Source organism: Stomoxys calcitrans, chromosome 4 (assembly GCF_963082655.1).
Source record: "Stomoxys calcitrans chromosome 4, idStoCalc2.1, whole genome shotgun sequence".
In the NCBI taxonomy this organism is placed as follows: Eukaryota; Metazoa; Arthropoda; class Insecta; order Diptera; family Muscidae; genus Stomoxys; species Stomoxys calcitrans.
The window spans coordinates 114,867,443-114,888,013 of NC_081555.1; the positions used below are offsets into that span (position 1 = coordinate 114,867,443).

Consider the following 20,571-nt stretch of genomic DNA (forward strand, 5'->3'; position numbering starts at 1 on the left):
TAGTGGGCGAAAATATCATCGGATTTGGCAGCAATTTTGTACAACGGCTTCACCCATGACCTTCAACATACGTGTCTAATATGCTCTGAATCGATCTTTAGCCTGATACAGCTTCCATATAAACCGATATCTCGATTATGCTCCTTGAGACCCTACATGGTTCAACTCTTATCCAAAGGGACTGAAATATTACCCTATGACTTCTACTATGGTCTTCAACATTCAAATCACTTATGGTGCGAATCGGACTACAACATGATATATCTCCACGCATAGCATAACAATTCTTATTAATTATTCTTTGTTTGACTAAATAGAGATACCGCGCAAAAAACTCGACAAATGCAATCCTTGGTGGAGGGTATATAAGATTCGGCCCGGCCGAACTTAGCGCGCTCTTACTGGTTGAACCTGATATAGCTCCCATATAATCCGCTCACTCGAACATCCTTGTTCGGTTGCTAAAAGCTTTAGTTTTTGCAGGATTGACAGGAGCTTTTGACAGACAGACGGACGGACAGACGGACGGACATGGCTAGTTCGACTTAAAATGTCATGACGATCGAGAATATATATACTTTATTGGGTCATAGACGAATATTTCGAGGAGTTACAAATAGAATGAGGAATTGGTATACGCCCATCTTATGGTGTACGTGCTGTTTTGGTATCACTTCCAACAACTGCGTTACGTATGGTGGAAATCGGTCTATAACCTAATATAGATGTCATATAAACCGATCATGGGTCCTGACTTCTTGAGCCTCTAGAGGGCGCAATTCTTGTCCGATTTGACTGGTGTTTTGGTATCACTTCCAACAACAGCGCTAAGTATAGTTCAAATCGGTCCATGTTTTGATATAGCTGCCACATAAACCGATCTCGAGAGGGCGCAATTCTCATCCGATTTGACTGAATTTTTGCACGTGGTGTTTTGGTGTCGCTTCCAACAGCGCTAAGTACCACTGAACAGCCAAATGTCCCTGCTTTGCTAAGGGAATTAGTTTTTCAGAAAAGAGTTTGGAATATTTTGACTCCATACTGACTTAAAGATAAGGTGGGAGCTCTATACATAAGTCTATAAAAAAACCTGTTCAATTATGAAAATATTTTAGGCAATGATCAAATTTGTGCAAGAATTTAACACAATCCATGGCATAGAACATTAAAAAAAAAAAATGGGTCAAAGTAACTGGGGGGCCGCCCCAACCCCAAAATGCCCTAAAATAGGTTCTTTGGACGATCATGACAATTTGGGACTCAAATGAAAGGTATTCGGGAGTAGATTGCGAATATGGGCAGGAGGGAGAAATAGGCTTTATAATTTTTTGATTTCGGAAAGGGGCGGACCCTCCCCCTTTACCCAAAAAACACCACTCAAAATCAAAAGTGGACCGATCGGGACAATATGGGTATCAAGTGAAAGGTATTGGAAAATAGAATACGAATATGGTATTAAAGTTTGGGTCTAAGTACCCATCGGGCCGCCCCAAACCTAAAATTGGCCCAAACAGACATATTGGGCGTTCAATGTCAATATGGGACTCAAATGAAAAGTATTCGGGAGTAGATTACGAATCTGGCATACAAAATCAGATCGAAGTATGGGAGTGACTTATCATGACTATATGGGACTCGGTTTTTTTGTTTGTACCGTAGACTCAAAAACGCCTCAACCGAATTTCTTAAAATTTTCACAGATTGTGTAAGTTTGTTTGGAAGGAAACATAGGCTATATAATTTTTAGATATCGAATGGGGGCGGTCCCTCCCCCCTCTTCCCTACCCCAAAAACAACACCATCCAAAACCAAAAGTTGACCGATATGCACCATATGGGTAGCAAATGAAAGGTATTAGAGAGTAGAAAACGAATATCGTTTTAAAATTTGGGTCCAAGTACCCACCGGGCCCCCTCCACCCCAAAAACTCCTCTAAACAGATATATTCGACGTTCATGTCAATATCGGCCTCAAATGAAAAGGATTCGACAGTGGATTACCAATATGGCATAAAAAATTAGGTCCAAGTTATAGGAGGACGCCCAACCCCCATGTACCCCCAAATGGGCATATTAGTCGACCATGTCTATATGGGACTCAAATGAAAGGTATTTAGGAGTAGATTACGAATATGACATTAAAATTTGTGTTCAAGCTAGGTGGCGCTTTTCTTTCCAAATATATGTCAAATAGGTTGATTGATCCATTAAAATAAAAGGTATTTGCGAGTAGAAAACGAATTTGATATCCAATTTTGTATTCAAGTGTTTGGGGGTACGCCCTAAAGCGCCCTCTAAACTGAACTTCATATCCCCGATTATGGCAATATGGAGCCCAAATCATCGGTTTTTGGGAGTAAAGAAGGAATTTGATATTTATTTTCAAGGCAAAGTGCCGGTGGCCGTCCCAGCCACAAAACACCCTCCAAACATCTCATATTTACTGACCTTGGCAATATGGGGCTCAAATTAAATGGAAGTGCAGTACGAGTGCAGCATGAAATTGGTATCCATATTTGAAGAAGCACTTCTCATTACCCTAGTTTTAAAAACCACCAGATCTCGCAGATTGTTAATGCCATTCGCTTGAAATTTGTTTGCACTCTCACATACAAAAAAAGTCCCTGGGGTCAATCCCAGCCTCAAACAGAATTTATTTCGCGATCATGCCAAAATGGGGCTCATATAAAATGTATTTGAAAGCACGAAGCGTATATTTACACTAAGGGCCAAGTGCCCCTCTAAACCGCAAGTATTTACCAGTAGGATAAATTAGGACTCAAATGAAAGGTATTTGGGAGTGGAGTAAAAATTTACCCAGGAACCGAGAAGGGGCACACTTCTCACACATCAATGAAAACTTTTCGATTCAAGTTTAAACTCAATGATAAGGGACTTTGTGCCGCACTGCGACATCTCTTTGGGAAGAATTTGTTGCATGCCCCTGCATGGCAAATGTCGCCAGCATTTGGAGGGGATCACCACCGCTTTAAATTTTGTCCGATATTATCGCCAGGATTTGAACGCAGGCATTCAGCGTTTTAGGCGGACATAGGCTACAGTGGCTCGAATACGATGCATACATTCAAGGCGAAATGTCCCAACCCTAATAAGATATTAGAGAGTTAAAGAAGGCGCAATGGAGCGGACCCTGCCCAGCTAGTATACAAATAGAAAATTCAAATCTGGCCTGTTGGTCATAAGTTTGATTGAGTTTTATATTTTTACAATTGAACACAAAAAAAAAAATTTTGTATATATATATTCGAACAGAAATGATCAAAAATGAAAGAGAGAAGAAGAAAAAAAAAAAACAAAACGCAAAAATAAATAAATACCTTTATTTGTGTTAAAATAAAATAAAACGTGACTTACCTGCATCCAGATAAATTTTTGTGCATACCAAACTTCAGGCAACAGCACCAGCAAACTTCAATGCGAATTGGTAAAAAAAATCTTACCCACCAGCAGGATATTTGAGATGCCCCAAAAGAGCATAAACCCCAACCTGCCGATACTAGCGACTGCAGCATCAGAGGCGGTTTTCTGTTGTTGTTGTTGCTGCTCTGACGATGATGGCTGTCGATGATGATGATGATGATGACGACGACAACAACGACAATAGTGCGCAATGCACATTGCATTGCATTGCAATGAAATGGAATGGATGCGCTTGCTTGGTCTGCCACAATGGTGGATTGGCAATGTGGTGAATGATGAAGATGATGCAAATAAAACAATACTAAATGTGCAACATATTCAAGTAATTCTTTTAGTTTGTTTTATCACACCACCACCGGCACACCATGAACTCATACCTAAAGCTAAGTGGCATGAGGTTTGTTGCATACCACGCAGCAGTTTCATTGGTTCATGGGAGTTGTGTTTGATTATGGGTGTTTCAATGAAAGCCTCGAATAGGACATTTCTTACCACTATTTGTATACTCACCACTCAAGGATGGGGGCATATTAATTTTGTCATTCCGTTTGCAAGACATAGAAATATCCATTTCCGACCCTATAAAGTATGTATATTCCTGATCAGCTTAAAAATCTAAGACCATCTAGCCATGTCCGTCCGTCTGTCTATTGAAATCACACTACAGTCTCAAAAAAAAAAAAAAATGAAGATATTGAGCTAAAACTTTTCACCGGTTCTTTTTTTATCCATAAGCAGTTCGAACATGGGCTATATCGGACTATATCTAGATATAGCCCCCATGTAGACCGATACGCCTATTTAGGGTCTTAGGGCCATAAAAGCCACATTTATAATCCAATTTTGCTGAAATTTGGGACAGCGAGTTGTGTTAGACCCTTCGACATCCTTCTTCAATTTGGCCCAGATCGGTTCAGATTTGGATATAGCTGTCATATGGACCGATTTCTCGATTTAAGGGTTTCGGCCCATAAAAGGCGCATTTATTTTTGGACAGTGAGTTATGTTGGCCCTTCAACATCCTTCTTCAATGTGGCCCAGATCGGTTCAGATTTAGATATAGCTGCCATATAGACCGATCTCTCGATTTAAGGTTTTGGGCCCATAAAAGGCGCATTTAGACCGGTCTCTCATTTTATGGGTTTGGGCCCATAAAAGGCGCATTTATTGTCCGATGTCGCCGCAATTTAGGACAGTGAGTTGTGTTAGGCCCTTCGACATCCTTCTTCAATTTGGCCCAGATCGGTTCAGATTTGAATATAGCTGCCATATAGACCGATTTCTCGATTTAAGGTTTTGGGCCCATAATAGGCGCATTTATTGTCCGATGTCGCCGAAATGTGGGACACTGAGTTAAGTTAAGCCCCTTGACATACTTCTGCAATATGGCTCAGATCGGTCCAGATTTGGATATAGCTGCCATATAGACTGTTCTCTCTATTTAAGATTTTGGGCCCATAAAAGGCGCAATTATTTTCCAATGTCGCCGAAATTTGGGACAGTGAGTTGTGTTAGGCTCTTCGACATCCTTCTTTAATTTGGCCCAGATTGGTTCTGTTTTGGATATAGCTGCCATATAGACCGATCTACATATTTCGATATAGCTGCTATGGGGTATAAGGTATGCATTTTCCACCGGCTTTTGACGAAAGTTGGTTTACATATATACTCGAGGTGGTGGGTATCCCAAGTTCGGCCCGGCCAAACTTAACACATTTTTACTTGGTTTTTATTAAATTTGTCATCTTGTCATGAACATTGTTCTTCACTATGCAATTTCGAATTTCAGAACCATTGGCTCTTTGTTGAAGTTCACCAGATGATTTTTGCCGAGCGACTGCATGGCGTAGTATGCAAATGAACATTCCATTAAGGAGCGGGGGAAAACGTTTCACATATCAATGAGTGCTGTCCGCTTTAAGCATAAGCTCAATGATAAGGTTCCACCTTAACTTAGCCTAGTCCGAACGGAGCGCCGCAGAGCGACACCTGTTTGGGCATATTACCTCACATATGTCGCCTGCATTTATGGGGGATAGGTTAGGTTAGGTTTAGGTGGCAGTCTGCCATCAAGCTCACTGAGACGTGTTTCTCCATTGTGATACCACAGGAACAGATGAAGGAAGATGCCTTCTAGTTCCTACCGTTGAACCATCCAGATCGCTTTAAAAAAGCCCAGTAACTTGCGAATGTTTATGATATCAAAATCTTATCCAATCACAACCATACTCAGCGGGGGTATTAAGGGGTTTGTTACAATCTGCTATTCCAAATTTCTATGGGCTTAAGGTCCCAAATCGCAAGATCGGTCTATATGCCATATATATCCAAATATGACCCGGGCGATTGGTTAGTTAGACCATAAAGGGAGCATTTTTCATTCGATTTTGACTAAATTTGAAACAGTGAATTTTAGTGGAACTCTACACCATTTGGCCAAATATGGCCCAGATCGGGTCATATTTAGATATAGATGCCTTATAGGTCGATATCCCTTTATAAAGTACAAGCTGGACCGGTGCGCATCGCCACGCCATAAAGTGGCATTTTGAAAATGGATTTTTCTTCAAGCGTTTTTTAGCTGGTGATCAAATCATTTAGGGCTACTGGTCTCCAATCCACACTATTTTTTTTATTGTATTGGTTATCTACTTTCAAAACCATGTTTATCATTCGCAGGTCCTTCCTGTGTGTATCCCAATTTGATGGCAAAAACTGCACTCTACTACTAAAGATCGCCATATCCTATTCTATCCTGATCGGCCTTCATATATTATTTTTAATTCCTTTTTGTTTCGAGTAGAATGGGGGAAGGGGGGATTGCCGTCTGATTTGCCTTTAGTTTGTGTACAATATGTTCTCAGTAATCCTACATGACAATGTGGTTTTTTCTATATTGGCCGGAGAGGGTCGGCCCACTGACGTTAAGACCCAAAACACCATTTATTTGAGTCCTTAATCTTAGACATCATGAAAAAAAAATTGTGTATCATGTTCTTACTCTACTTTCTTATTCTACTTTATATCAGATTATTACTCTTCTTTTAAATACCTTTAAATTGATATCCACATTGTCCCAACTGGTTTATATGCCCTGCTGGGGGGTTTTGGGGGGTGGGATGCTGGGGGGTTTCAGGGGGTGGGGAGGACCCTCAATCACCAGGGAATTTATTTTTATGTCAGATTTGTTCTCTACTTTAAATTCGTTTCATTTGATATCCATATTGCCCAAAGCGGTGAAAGTGCCCTGTTGGAACCCCCCAACAGGGGTGGGCGACCCCCGGAACGCTTAGGGTGCAATTTGTATACCAAGTTCGTACTCTACCCTTCAATACCTTTCATTTGATACCCATATTGTCCCCATAGGTAAATATGTCAATTCGGTTGGGTTTTAGGATGGGGCGTCCCCCCGGTTGTTTGACCAATTTCGTGTTTTTGGGGTACTATAAGGTAGCACACAAAATTTCGCTAAAATCGGTGCACCCATCTCTGAGGTTTTTGAAAATGTTGGTAAGGGAGAGGGTCCGCATGTGCATTTCTGCCATATAGCGAGATTTCCCACTTTAGCTAATTGAGCCCATAAAGAGAGCATTTACTGCATGATTCGGTGGTTTTGTGATTGTCGGTCAGGTAAAAAATTCTAATTAATGAGATAGATTTGCGACAGTTTTAAGTAACACTCGTTTAGTTTGAAATAGAAATGTGTAATACGCCTTTTATTTGTTCAGTTACTTACATATTTCGGAAGATCGGTCTATATGGCAGCAATATTCAATTATGGTCCGATCTGGACAACATTCTACGAAGGAGTGTAGGGTCTACCAAAGCTCCGTATTTCAACTTTCATCGAAATGGAAGGAAAAATATTTTCTTTTTGGGATGAATAAACTATATCGGAAGATCGGTCTATAGGGCAGCTATATCTAAATATAGACCGATCTAAACCATATTTGAGTCGGTGATCGGGAAGCTTTAGTCAACTAACTACTTAAATTTCAGCCCAATCGGATAATAATTGCAGCTTTAATGGGCTAAATACCCTAAATCAGATCAGCAGATCGGTCTATATGACAGCTATATCTAAATATGGCCCAATCTGAACCATATTTGTGTCGGATGTCGGGAGGCTTCAACCAACTCAATTTCTAATTTCATCGAAATCGGATTCCAAATGCGCCTGTTACGGCCTTAAGACCCTGAACCGGCATATCGTTCTATATGGCAGCTATATGTAAATATGGTCCGATTAGGGCCATATTCGGTTTGAATAACCGGTCATCTAGTATAATTTCTTGCTTTTAGTTTCAGTGAAATTGGACAAGAAATTTGGCTTTTACTGGCTGAAAACCCTTAATCGCCGGATCGGTCTATATGGCAGCTATATCGAAATATAGTCTGATTTGGCCCATACAAGAACTTAATCGGCGTATAGACGAAATACCAGTCTGTGCAAAATTTCAACTCAATATCTCAATTTTTAAAGATTGTAGGGTGATTTCAACTGACGGACCCTCAAAACTCGCTGTTTCAAATTTTATCGAAATTGGGTAATAATGGCTACTTTTATAAGCGAAATACCCCATATCGGAAAATCGGTCTCTGGGCCACATTCGGCAAAAGGGTTTATAGAGGTACACCTCACTGTTTAAAATTTTATCGAAATCTGGTATTAAATGTACTTTTTATTGCATTAATACCCTACATCGGGGGGTCGGGATATTGGTCTATATGGCAGCTATACCCATATATCGTCCGAACTGCACCAAATTTCACAGGGATGGGTAGGGTTCTACCAAAACTCACTGTGTCGAATTTCAGCGAAATCGGATGAAAAATGAGCAATTTATTGCCTGAAGACTTTAAGTCGAGAGATCGGTCTTTATGGCGGCTATATAAAGAGTGATTTTTAGCAACTATCTTTTTGGCAACACTGGTTTAAACAGCAGACGCTCGTTTCTCGTTTTGCTTTGCTGTCAAACATCTTCAGTTTGGTCTATAATTTTACCATGAATCGTCTTACAAACGAACAACGTTTGCAAATTAATGAATTTTGTTATCAAAAAATGCGTGCTCTGTTAAGAAAGTTTTTCCGAGCGCTTCTTCCATTGGATGGACGAAGCTCATGTTTGGTTCAATAGGTACGTAAGTAAGCTGATTTGTCGATTTTGGTGTGAAGATCAGCCAGAACATTGCAAGAGCTATCAATGCATCCAGAAAAAGTCACAGTTTGGTGCCGGTTATGGGCTGGTGACATCATTGGACCGTAGTTCTTCAAAGATGATGCGAATGGTGTGCGCTATCGTGAGATGAGTTTCACCTTTTTTTTTTGCCCAAAATGCAAGAGCTTGACTTGCATGACATGTGGTTTCAACAAAACGGTGCCACATGCCATACAGCACGCGCAACAATGGACTTATTGGGAGGAGACTTCGTTGAACATTTTATTTCACGTTCGGGACCGGTCAATTGGTCGCCTAGATCGTGCGATTGAATGCCTTTAGACTATTTTTTGTGGGTCTATATTAAAGCTCATTTCTATATCGACAAGTCCGCTTCAATTGAAGCATTTATTCGCGTGATACCGGCCGAAATGTTGAAAAGAAAACTGGAATGTCAAACTTGGACTAAGCGGATGGACCATTTGAGGCGCAGTCACGGACAACATTTGTATGAAATAATCTTCAAGCTTTTTTCTGAATTTTATATGTTTTTTTTGAAAAACCTTCCTATTGCTCTTAAAAATCACCCTTTATAAATAAAGTCCGATTCTATGAAATCAGAAGGTGAGGTTTATATACAAAACATAAGAAATTATTAAAAATTCTTTAGAAAATATTTGAAATTTTGTGGATTTTCAACAAACTCTTTAGTTGAAGTAGTTGGCATACTACCATGTAGTGCAACAAACTCCCATTCCATGCCTGATTTGCAAAACCAGTTTCAAATTGCCCGGTCGGACAAAAAAAAAATTTTGCTTTTATACCCACCACCGAAGGATGGGGGTATATTCATTTTGTCATTCCATTGGCAACACATCGAAATATCCATTCCCGACCCTATAGAATATATATATTCACACCAAAGCGTGCGTGTAGCAAAGCACATGTGGTGGCTGGTAAAATGGATGATTGTCTTGCTTATGGATGTATTGTTGTTGTTGTTATATGTTGGCTTGCAAACAGTGCCTTCCAACAGCAAATTTGTACTTTCGCTGAGATTCGCTGCAATTCTAAATAAATTGTTGCAGTAAAATTAACAAATTTCGTCGTCGCTTTTTCGACCAAAGTTGTTTTTTTATAACTATTTTTATCTGTTTAGGGTTGGAAATGAATATTTCGATATGTTGCAAAAGGAATGACAAAATGGTTATACCCCCTATCCTTTATTTGCCTATTCCCAAAAACCCATCGTTATAATGGAAATACCTATACAAAGTTTCTTCTCTTCAAGTAACTAGTAAATGGTTTGGAGACAAACTCTACACTTGAAGATAAACAAATGTATACTCCATGGATGAAATAAAACAGAAAAAAATCCTATAAGATGTTGAAATGAAATAAAAATTTGCATATTTCATTGAGAAGTTCAATCAAAGGCCCAGACTTCAGTAAAAGCAACAACAACAACAACAGCCATGGCAACAACAACAACTGAAAGGACTATCATTCCTTAACAACCAAAGGTTAGTCTCAAAGACCTTAAATGGCTGCCGTAGACGATGAAGGAGGCAATAGCTGAGTTACTGCTGATACGGAGGGTAGGTAATGCTACGCTGACGATGAGGTGGCGATGCAAAAATTTGATTAAAATTGAAAGAAAAAATAACTCATTCATACGCAAAATGAACGCCGTCCATATCGACATGGTCTTGGATATAGAAGACACACCAAAGCCGACAAAAACTTGAGAACAAAATCAAAAAACCAAAAAAAAAAAAACAACAACAGCCAACCAACATTGAAGATCCCGAATTTTCAAATCCTAAAAAGACATACTATATATGAATATATGGATGTCAGTAGAAAGAGCAAAAAAAACTGCCCAGATTTTTAAAGTACCTACATACATGCCTGGGACGAATGAATGTTAATCTCTAGAATGCCATCTCTGCAAGAAAACGAAATAAAACAGCAAAGAAAATGAAAACGACAGCGACGGAGACGATGAGAATGAGGCTGATGGTGATGAGGACTATGATGCTGGGTATGGCCATGGCTTTTGTGGGATAACGATGGAGATGAAGATGGCTGTGTGGAAATGTATGTGGAAAAAGTGCAGCAGGATATTTCTTCGTCGTCTTTGTCTTTTACGATTTAGTGGTGGTATGGACGATTATGGAGATGCACAATGGGTTTTGGCGCCTATCCCAAAAATCGGACCCAAACGGACATGTGGGCCTATCGGGACAATATATACAAATTTAGTGTCTACCCGCCCCACCCCCAAAATACCAAACGGAACAATATGAAACACAAACGAAAGGTATTTGGGAGTAGAGTAAGAAATTTTTATAAAAATTTGGGGTCAATTTACAACGGGGGGCGCAACACCTTAAAATTATGCCCTCAATGGGCATGAATACCGAACGGGACAATGTGGGACTCAAACGAAACTCTTATATAAAAGTTTGGGGTCAACTCCCAGGAGGAGAAACACTATAATGCAGCAAAGCATACCGGCCAGCTAGTTTTATAAAGGGTGATTTTTTAAGAGCTATAGGAAAGAAAAAACATAATATTCAGAATAATGCTTGAAGATTATTTCATGCAAATGTTGACCGTGACTGCGTCTCAAATGGTCTATCCGCTTGATCCAATTTTGGTATACTCTTTCCAACATTTCGGCCGGTATCTCACGACTAAATGCTTCAATGTTGTACTCCAATGTGTCAATTGAAGCGGGCTTGTCGGTATAGAAATGAGCTTTAACATAGTCTTACAAAAATAGTCTAAAGGCGTTAAATCGGACGATCTGGGCGGGCAATTAACCTGTCCTAAACCTGAAGTGAAATGTTCACCGAACTGGCCTCTCAAAAGTCCATTGTTACGTGTGGCAAGTGGCCGTCTTGTTGAAACCATTTGTGGTGCAAGTAAAGTTCATGCATTTTAGGCAAAAAAAAGATGGATATCATCCCACAGTAGCGCTCACCATTCACTGCTACGCTGCGATTCGCATCATCTTTGAAGAAGTACGTTCCAATGATGCCGCCAGCCCATAAACCGCACCAAACTGTGAATTTTTCCGAATGCATTGGTAGCTCTTGTTATGCTTCTGGCATTTCATTTAAAAATCGACAATTCTGCTTATTAACGTACCCATTAAGCCAAAAATGAGCTTCGCCGCTCAATGGAATAAGCGCGCGATTAACTTTTTTTAACAGAACATCCATTTTGATAATAAAATTCAATAATTTGCAAGCGTTGTTCGTTTGTAAGATGATTCATGGCTAAATTATAGACCAAACGGAAGATATTTAACAGTGAAACAAATCAGTGTTGCCAAAAAGATAAAAGCTAAAAAATCACCCTTTATAAGTTTCGCATTCTACTCTCAAGTGCCTTTCGTTTAACTACAATATTGTACCGTAAAGTGCACATGTCCATTTGAGGCATAATTTTGGGGTGGGACAGACCACCTGGGACTTGAACTTAGTTTTTCTATATATGTTTCCCTTTATACTCTCAACTACCTTACGTTTGAATCCCATTCGATCGCACTACAAGTCAGTGATATAGGAAATACTCCAACGTCTCATTATCTTCCCCACATGCCTTACACATGCTATCACTAGCCGCACCGGTTTTGCATAAGTGAGCTCGTGTCCCGTTATGACATCAAAAGCTATACTGATCTCCTTCTTTCTTCCTTTCAGTAATAGACTCGTCCTCTCATGATCCGGATCACTCCATACGATTTTCGCCGTCCTTCGGACCGTTTCGCTGGGCGTTTGTCGCCCACGCCCTTAAATCGGACTGTGTCGACCCGAAAGGCTTCAAGTTAACCAAGTTTGTCGAAGGCAGTTCTCTGGCCTTCATTGCCCAATCGTCTGCCCTTCCATTCCTCCTTACTCCTTTATGGCCCGGCACCCAAAGGATGCGATTTTGCCATCCTCAGAGTAGGCGTTGAACTCCTTCTTACACTGCAAGTCTGTGCTTGACCTTACCCTCCTGGTTGTTACTGCCCTTTTGCCCATTTTACTCTCCGTAAAGATGTTCATACTCGACCTCACACCATCTCACGCATTCCGTGATCGCCCGTATCTTGGCCTGCAGAACCGTATCATTGTCAGTCAGTCCAAAACAGTTCTAAGTCCTTGAGTTCTTAATGTAGATCCCAGGGCCCACTCTGTCCTATAGCTTTGATCCATCCTTGTAACATGACCTTCCAGATAGTAATTCTGGGGTTGCGTCAATCCAAGACTGTGGCGCTGGTAGCAGTGCCTCGCACTCGACCTCAAGTGTAGTCTTAGGTATCCGATTGGAAACCTCTTCCCTTCCTTCCAGGTTTTTTATCGCCACCCGATTACACCGCGATGGTATGAGCTGCTCCCATCCTCAATCAATTCTCCCATCGCCTTAAGACCCATTGCCAATGTGACTGCCTCACATTTAATCTGTATGTCTATGGGTCGGAAATGTAGATGAGTTTCCAGTGCCCTAGTGGGCGTGGTCTACATCAGTCCACCTATGCCAGGGCACCATTTTCTCTGAACCCGTTGTATGGTCCTAACGTTACACTTTTTCTCCATAGCAGTCCACCCAACTACTGAGGCGTAAGTAAGTATTGGTCTAATCACGCACCTGTAGATACTCGGATTCTGGCCCCATTTCGAGCCTACGGCCCGTCTACATAGTGGCCAACATACGTCGGCCTTCTCAGTACGCTCCTGAATGTAACACTTCCAATTCAGTTTCCTGTCCAAGGTCAGACCTAAGTATTTGACCTTGTCGGATATCGAAAACGCCTTATTGAGGAAACGTGGTGCCTCACATTGGCCCAACTTTGTCTTCCCCGTGAACAGGCATATTTCTGTCTTCTTTGGATTAACATTGAGACCCCTGGGTCTAGCTCAGTCATATGTAATATGCAAAACCCTTTCGGCCCTTCTACATAGCTGATTCGGATTCTTTCCCCTAAGAAGTATTATAAGACCGTCTGCATAACGGACAGGTTCAAATCCCTCCGCAGTCAGCATCCGTAGTAGGTTATTTACGGTGTTCACCCAAAGGAGCGCCGACAAAATGACCCCCTTTGGCGTGCCCTGTGCCGGTTTAAATGGGAGCTTTATCAGCTTATAGACTGACTTGGGCCGTAATTAGCATAGTTGTTGAAAGTCGTAACACCGCATGCAAAATCGCAATTGTTGTCCGATTTGGCAGAAATTTTGCATGTAGTGTTCAACTACGACTTCCAACCACTGCACGAAGTACGGTCCAAATCGGTCTTTAATCTGATATAGCTCCCATATTAACCAATCTTCTGATTTGACATCTTGAGCCCCTGGAAGCCGCAATTTTTGTCAGATTTGGGTGAAATTTTGCACATTGTGTTTTTTTATGACTTCTAACATCTATGCCAAGTACGGTCCAAATCGGTCTATAACCTGATATAGCTCCCATATTAACCGATCTTCTGATTTGACATCTTGAGCCCCTGGAAGCCGTAATTGTGGTCCGATTTGGCTGAAATTTTGCACATTGTGTTATGTTATGACTTCCAACATCTGTGCCTAGTACAGTTCAAATCGGTTTTTAACGTGATATAGCTCCCCTATAAACCGATCTCCCGATTTGACTTCTTGAGATCTTACAAGCCGCAAGCGTTGTCCGATTTGGCTGAAATTTTGGGTGAAATCTTAATTTTGAAAGAATTTTCTAAAAAAGTTCTTTAACCGTTGATTTTGTGTTATTTTTCCTAATTTTTCTATGCCCATTTTTCTATGCCCATCCCATTGTGCGATGAACGCTTTGCAATATGACAACGTGGATGGTAGTGCCAAAACGAAAGGAGAAGCCTTTGCAAAGGAAGCCTTAAATTGGTATCATACCTTTTAATAAATATGGCCGTTTTTGCAGTTCAGACCTCACCGAAGTTAGTGAGTGGTTGAAAGATGAAATTTTGTGGGAAGTTTTCGATATTTTTTGTTTTTTTTTTTTTCATTTTTTGCTTGTGGCTTAAAGTACTGCATATGAAAACGTGTAGATTTTAGGCAAATATGGCTTGATTAACCTTAAAAATGGCGTTGCAATGAACATTCAAACCGAAGGGTTCCTTTTTTTTGTATATCCTCAACTGTGGTGCTTCCCATATGGGTGGCTTCGAATTTCAGCTAAATGATGCTTTAAAGTTTATCACAAAAAGCGATGCGAAACCAAAAAATAAAAAAAAAATGAAACAAAGAAGGAACGAAAAGAAAACCTAATACTTTGTGGCGCCATATCAGCAAATTAACACTTCATATAACGACACCAAGAGAGCAGGAACATCGTCAACGAACTGGTCTGGTCTCTAAGGAAAAGCCAAGTAAGCCACACGAGCTCCCCCAAAAAAGCCAGGTATTAATTTATTAAGACATTAAGCCACGTGTGAAACTTAAAAATGAAGCCAACACAAATTCAATGATGTGTAACATTTTCCTTTGCGTCATCGGAGTTTTTGGTTGACCCATCACAGTGTAAGGTGCCATATTTGAAACAAACCCTTAAATTTGTCAAGTTTCAAATATTGACGAGAAAAGAAGGCAGAAACCACAAGAAATAAGATGGTGTTTCAAAAATATGGCCTTCGTTCGCTCTAATTCCCTTAAAAGTGATGTCAAATTTGGACCACACATAAGGTGAAATGATGATGGACGATAATGATGATGATGGCAGAAGTCTGCCTGAATGAGGGGATAAATGGATGGTCTGGTCTGTCTGGCCGTATGAATGAACAACAGAAGAACAATGATTCTGCAAGCATACCAAGTTTGGACCACACACTCTGAGCGTTGAGGCGACCACCATCACCATTGGCGTAGCTAGTATGCCATTCCCTTATAAGCTTAACAATACTCTTGCTCTTGATTATTTGATTACAACTCTACGGGTATTTATTTCGAATGATTATTCTTTTCTGTCCCCTATAGAATTCGGCATTGGCATTTTGTTATACCTTTGGTGGCATTCATTCATCCCTTCCGCATTTTTTTTTTTAGTTGTCATTTTGAAGTGTTCGATTTCACAAAGTGCTCTGTCTTAGCCTAGAACTCTGTCTTCGCCGGTTCCTAGGAGTGTGGAGAGGAGCGGAAACTCAAGTGCTTTACAACATTTGTAAGGGTCATCGGAATGTCTGTGAGTAACATCATACTTTTCTCTTCAATTTCACCATCGTCACCAATCCCATTGTGTTTATCATATTGCAAATATGCACTTAACATTACATAAACAGGTAATCTGGTAGTCCTACAACTACAACGAGGGTTGTATATTAAAGTTGTTTTGATGCAGCGAACATTCTTGGAATGAGCATCAAAGTTATCTTGAAATGTTGTCTTTACCCTATGGAAAATGTGTTGCCAATTGCCCCAAATATACCGGTGCTATACTTGAGGATTAGTTGCCTGTCATAGAACATATCCTACGGGGAGTGGAAAGTTTCAATAACTAATGATTCTTATATTGAGCTGAAATTTTGCACAGATTCTTTTTTTGTCCATAAGCAGGTTAAGTTCGAAGATGGGCTATATCGGACTATATCTTGATATAGCCCTCATATAGACCGATCCTCCGATTTAGGGTTTATGGGTCCGATTTAAGTCCACAAAAGACACTTTTGTTGTGCGATTTTGCTGAAATTTGTGACAGTGAGTTGTGTTAGTCCCTTCGACATCTTACGTTAATTTGGCCCAGATCGGTTCGGATTTGGATATAGCCGCCATATAGACCGCTCCTCCGATTTAAGGTTTTGGGCCCATAAAAAGCGCATTTATTGTCCGATGTCGCCAAAATTTAGGACAGTAGGTTGTGTTAGGCACTTTGACATTATTCCTCAATTTGGCTCAGATCGGTCCAGATTTGGATATAGCTGCCATATAGACCGATCTCTAGATTTAAGGTCTTGGGGCCATAAACGTCGTATTTATTGTCCGATGTTGCCGAAATTTGGGACAGTTGGTTGTGTTAGGCACTTTGACATTATTCCTAAATTTGCCTCAGATCGGTCCAGATTTCGATATAGCTGCCATATAGACCGATCTTTAGATTTAAGGTCTTGGGCGCATAAAAGCCACATTTATTATCCAATTTTGCTAAAATTTGGGACAGTAGGTTGTGTTGGGCCCTACGACACCCTTCTTTAATTTGGCCCAGATCCGTCCAGATTTGGATATAGCTGCCATATAGACCGATCCTAAGATTTAGGGTCTTAGGCCCATAAAAGACACTTTTGTTGTCCGGTTTTGCTGAAATTTGTGACAATGAGTTGTGTTAGTCCCTTCGACATACTACGTTAATTTGGCCCAGATCGGTTCAGATTTGGATATAGCTGCATATAGACCGATCTCTAGATTTAAGGTCTTGGGGGCATAAAAGCCACATTTGTTATCCGATTTTCCTGAAATTAGGAACATTGAGTTGTGTTCGGCCTTTCGACATCCTTCGCCAATTTGGCCCAGATCGGTCCAGATTTGGATATAGCTGCCATATAGACCGCTCCTCCGATTTAAGGTTTTGGGCCCATAAAAAGCGCATTTATTGTCCGATGTCGCCAAAATTTAGGACAGTAGGTTGTGTTAGGCACTTTGACATTATTTCTCAATTTGGCTCAGATCGGTCCAGATTTGGATATAGCTGCCATATAGACCGATCTCTCGATTTGAGGTTTTGGGGCCATAAACATCGTATTTATTGTCCGATGTTGCCGAAATTTGGGACAGTAGGTTGTGTTAGGCACTTTGACATTATTCCTAAATTTGCCTCAGATCGGTCCAGATTTGGATATAGCTGTCATATAGACCGATCTTTAGATTTAAGGTCTTGGGCGCATAAAAGCCACATTTATTATCCGATTTTTCTAAAATTTGGGACAATTAGTCGTGTTAGGCCCGTCGAAATCCCTCTTCAATTTGGCCCAGATCGCTTCAGATTTAGATATAGCTGCCATATAGATCGATCCTCCGATTTAGGGTCTTAAGTCCATAAAAGCCACTTTTGTTGTCCGATTTTGCTGAAATTTGTGACTGTGAGTTGTGTTAATCCCTTCGACATCTTAGGTTAATTTGGCCCAGATCGGTTGAGATTTGGATATAGCTGTCATATAGACCGATCTCTTGATTTAAGGTTTTGGGCCCATAAAAAGTGCATTTATTGTCCGATGGATATATTTATTGTCCTTGGATATAGCTGCCATATTTTGGGACAGTGAGTCGCCAAAATTTGGGGCAGTGAGTCGTGTTGGGCCCTTCGACACCCTTCTTTAATTTGGCCCAGATCGCTTCAGATTTGGATATAGCTGCCATATAGACCGATCTCTCGATTTAAGGTTTTGGGCCCATAAAATGCGCATTTATTGTCCGATGTCGCCATAATTTGGGACAGTAGGTTGTGTTAGGCACGTCGAAATCCTTCTTCAATTTGGCCCAGATCGGTTCAGATTTGGATATAGCTGCCATATAGACCGATCTCTCGACTTGTGGTTTTGGGGCCATAAAAGTCGCAATTATTGTCCGATTTCGTCGAAATTTGGGACAGTGAGTTGTGTTAGGCCCTTCGACATTTTTATGCAACTTGGCCCAAATCGGTCCAGATTTGGATGTAGCTGCCATATAGACCGATATCTCGATTTGAAGTCTTGACCCCATAAAAGACGCATTTATAATCCGATTTCACTGAAATTTGCCACTGTGACTTATGTTTGGCTTTTCGACATCCGTGTCGTATATGGTTCAGATGGGTTTATTGATAAGTGAGAAGTTTGCCCCTGTTCCTTAGTGGAATGTTCATGGGCAAAATTTGAAATTTTTTTATGTAAGGCTTATAGGTAACAAATACAAGCCTTTCTTCCTGCCAATCCATCGAAATACGAGTATATGCGAGTGCCAGGCTCAATGTGTATATAGGGGCTAGGTGAGAAGCCAGGTACTCCGACTTCTTCTGTCGTAATGCCCAAAGTATTCCATCAGTTGCTGGTAGCTTAGTTGAAAGCTTTTCAACGCTTCCTATACCATGAAAACCGCAATGTTGAGCCCTTGATAGGGCCCAATTTTTGGTAAATCCATAGACAATTTGTAAGGCATGTCAGATAAATTTGATAAAGTTGCGGGTGAGGTAGGAGATGATGGATACCAAGTAATCGTTCCGAGTGGCAAATCTTAGTTCCTCTTTTCTTTCAACTATGAAACCTAACTCTCTCGTGATGTTGTCTGTGGTAGCTATCTTCAACAATCGTCAAGAGCAGTGAGCGAAAATATGCTGCGAAATCGATATTTTTCATAGTTCAGATAAGTTGTAGGATATCGTCTGATTAGGATATCGACACAATACCAATAGATTTCTGAAATATGTACATCGTATTTTCTTTTCTTGTCTGTTTAATTTTCTTTTATTTCTTAACGCATACATTAATTGACCCCTATTCCAACTTCGACTCCATGATCAGGATTTTAATTAACCCAATTCGTGTGGCCTTGTCTTTGGTATATTGCCCTTGTGATCCAAGCTGATGGTAAATAACGCCATAGCATCTTGTTGCACCTTAATAAAGATGTCACATGGATTTATTGATTTCTTCTTATTTCCCTCATGAATGATGACGAATGTTGTCGTTGATGATGGTCGATGTACACATGTCATCGTAATATTTCATGGTCGTCATTTTGCTAAGATACCATCAAAAGTAGACCTTTTTTCAAAGATCTTGGCAGCCGCAGTGAGGTTCACTCACTGATATCGATTTCTGTCTGTATATAATTCATATCGCTTTTCGTTTTTTTAACAAACAAACACCGAAATATTGATGCCGCAAAGCCCTTGTTGTTGCTTCTTGGATGGTTTGTTTATTGTGTAAGTTGTGAGACTGTCATATCGCCTTTTATTGTCTCATCATCTGTCAGATTTAAACAAAAAAGGAGCAAAACCTATATAAACGATAAATACAAAAATATAATGCATACCCTTTTTTGAGGAGATCCTAAACCAGATGGCGACACTGTGTGTGTGGAAGAGAGAGAGGGGGTGTATGCTATGAAAATGGTTACCAAGACGTAAAAGAATGTATGAGTTGGCATTTTTACGGATGTCGTAGACATTGTCATCATATTCTTTCATTCTTCAGGTGCGGGAGGTCTTTCAATAGCCAAACACTTACAATACCTCAGTTGATCTGATTGATCGAATGCAATTGAAAAGTTGAGTATGATTTAATTGGATGGTTGAATTTTTTTTTGTGAAATTGGTATATCGAAGATACAAGGTGCAGAACAGAATAATAAGTAATAACGGCTTTAACTTTTCTTGGTTATTAGTCTTTTGTAAAGATCATTAACTTCTACTTTAGCATATTTAATGCTTTTGTTAGTTTATCCTTCTGTTGAGAAAGTTTGTCAAGTTGTTGAAGATGATTGGGTTTTTTCAGTTCAATATTAGAACATGACTTTTATGAACACCACTATAGGTTCCGGTTGAAAGAGTAGCCCACCACAAAATACGGTTAAAACAAGCTACGCACTAAAGACGAGCGAAGCCGACCTTTGGATAACCCACAACACTTTGGATATACATGCAAAGTCGTGGAATTTAAAATTAGCTTGGATTTGATATGTAGAATCTCGATCAATATCCTCACATAGTGTTGGAGCCATAAAGTTAAGTTGTGCAAATTTTTGAGAAGATCGATTGACAAATGGGTTAACAAAGGTTAAAAGTGGAAATCGGGAGATGCATTTATATGGGAGCTATATCCAAAACTGAACAAATTTCTATGAAATTATCAGTCATCAGAAGAGTTATAAGAGAAAACATCGTGCCAAATTTTGTGAAGACCTGTTAGGTTAGGTTTGAGTGGCAGTCTGCCGTCAGACTCAGACATTTTCGTCCATTGTGATACCACAGGAACAGAAGAAGGAAGATGCCTTCTAGTTCCTATCGTTGAACCA

The 20,571-nt window shown here is 40.2% G+C and overlaps 1 protein-coding gene across 2 annotated transcripts in view; it reads left to right on the plus strand.

The window, feature by feature from the left end:
* LOC106081977 (uncharacterized) overlaps positions 1–20,571 on the plus strand; it is a 433,937-nt gene that overhangs the window by 308,199 nt on the left and 105,167 nt on the right. For both annotated transcript variants that reach the window (XM_059367022.1, XM_059367023.1), the window contains one exon: positions 15,637–15,772. The gene's annotated coding sequence lies outside the window, so the exon portion shown is untranslated. The remainder of the gene's footprint in view (positions 1–15,636; positions 15,773–20,571) is intronic.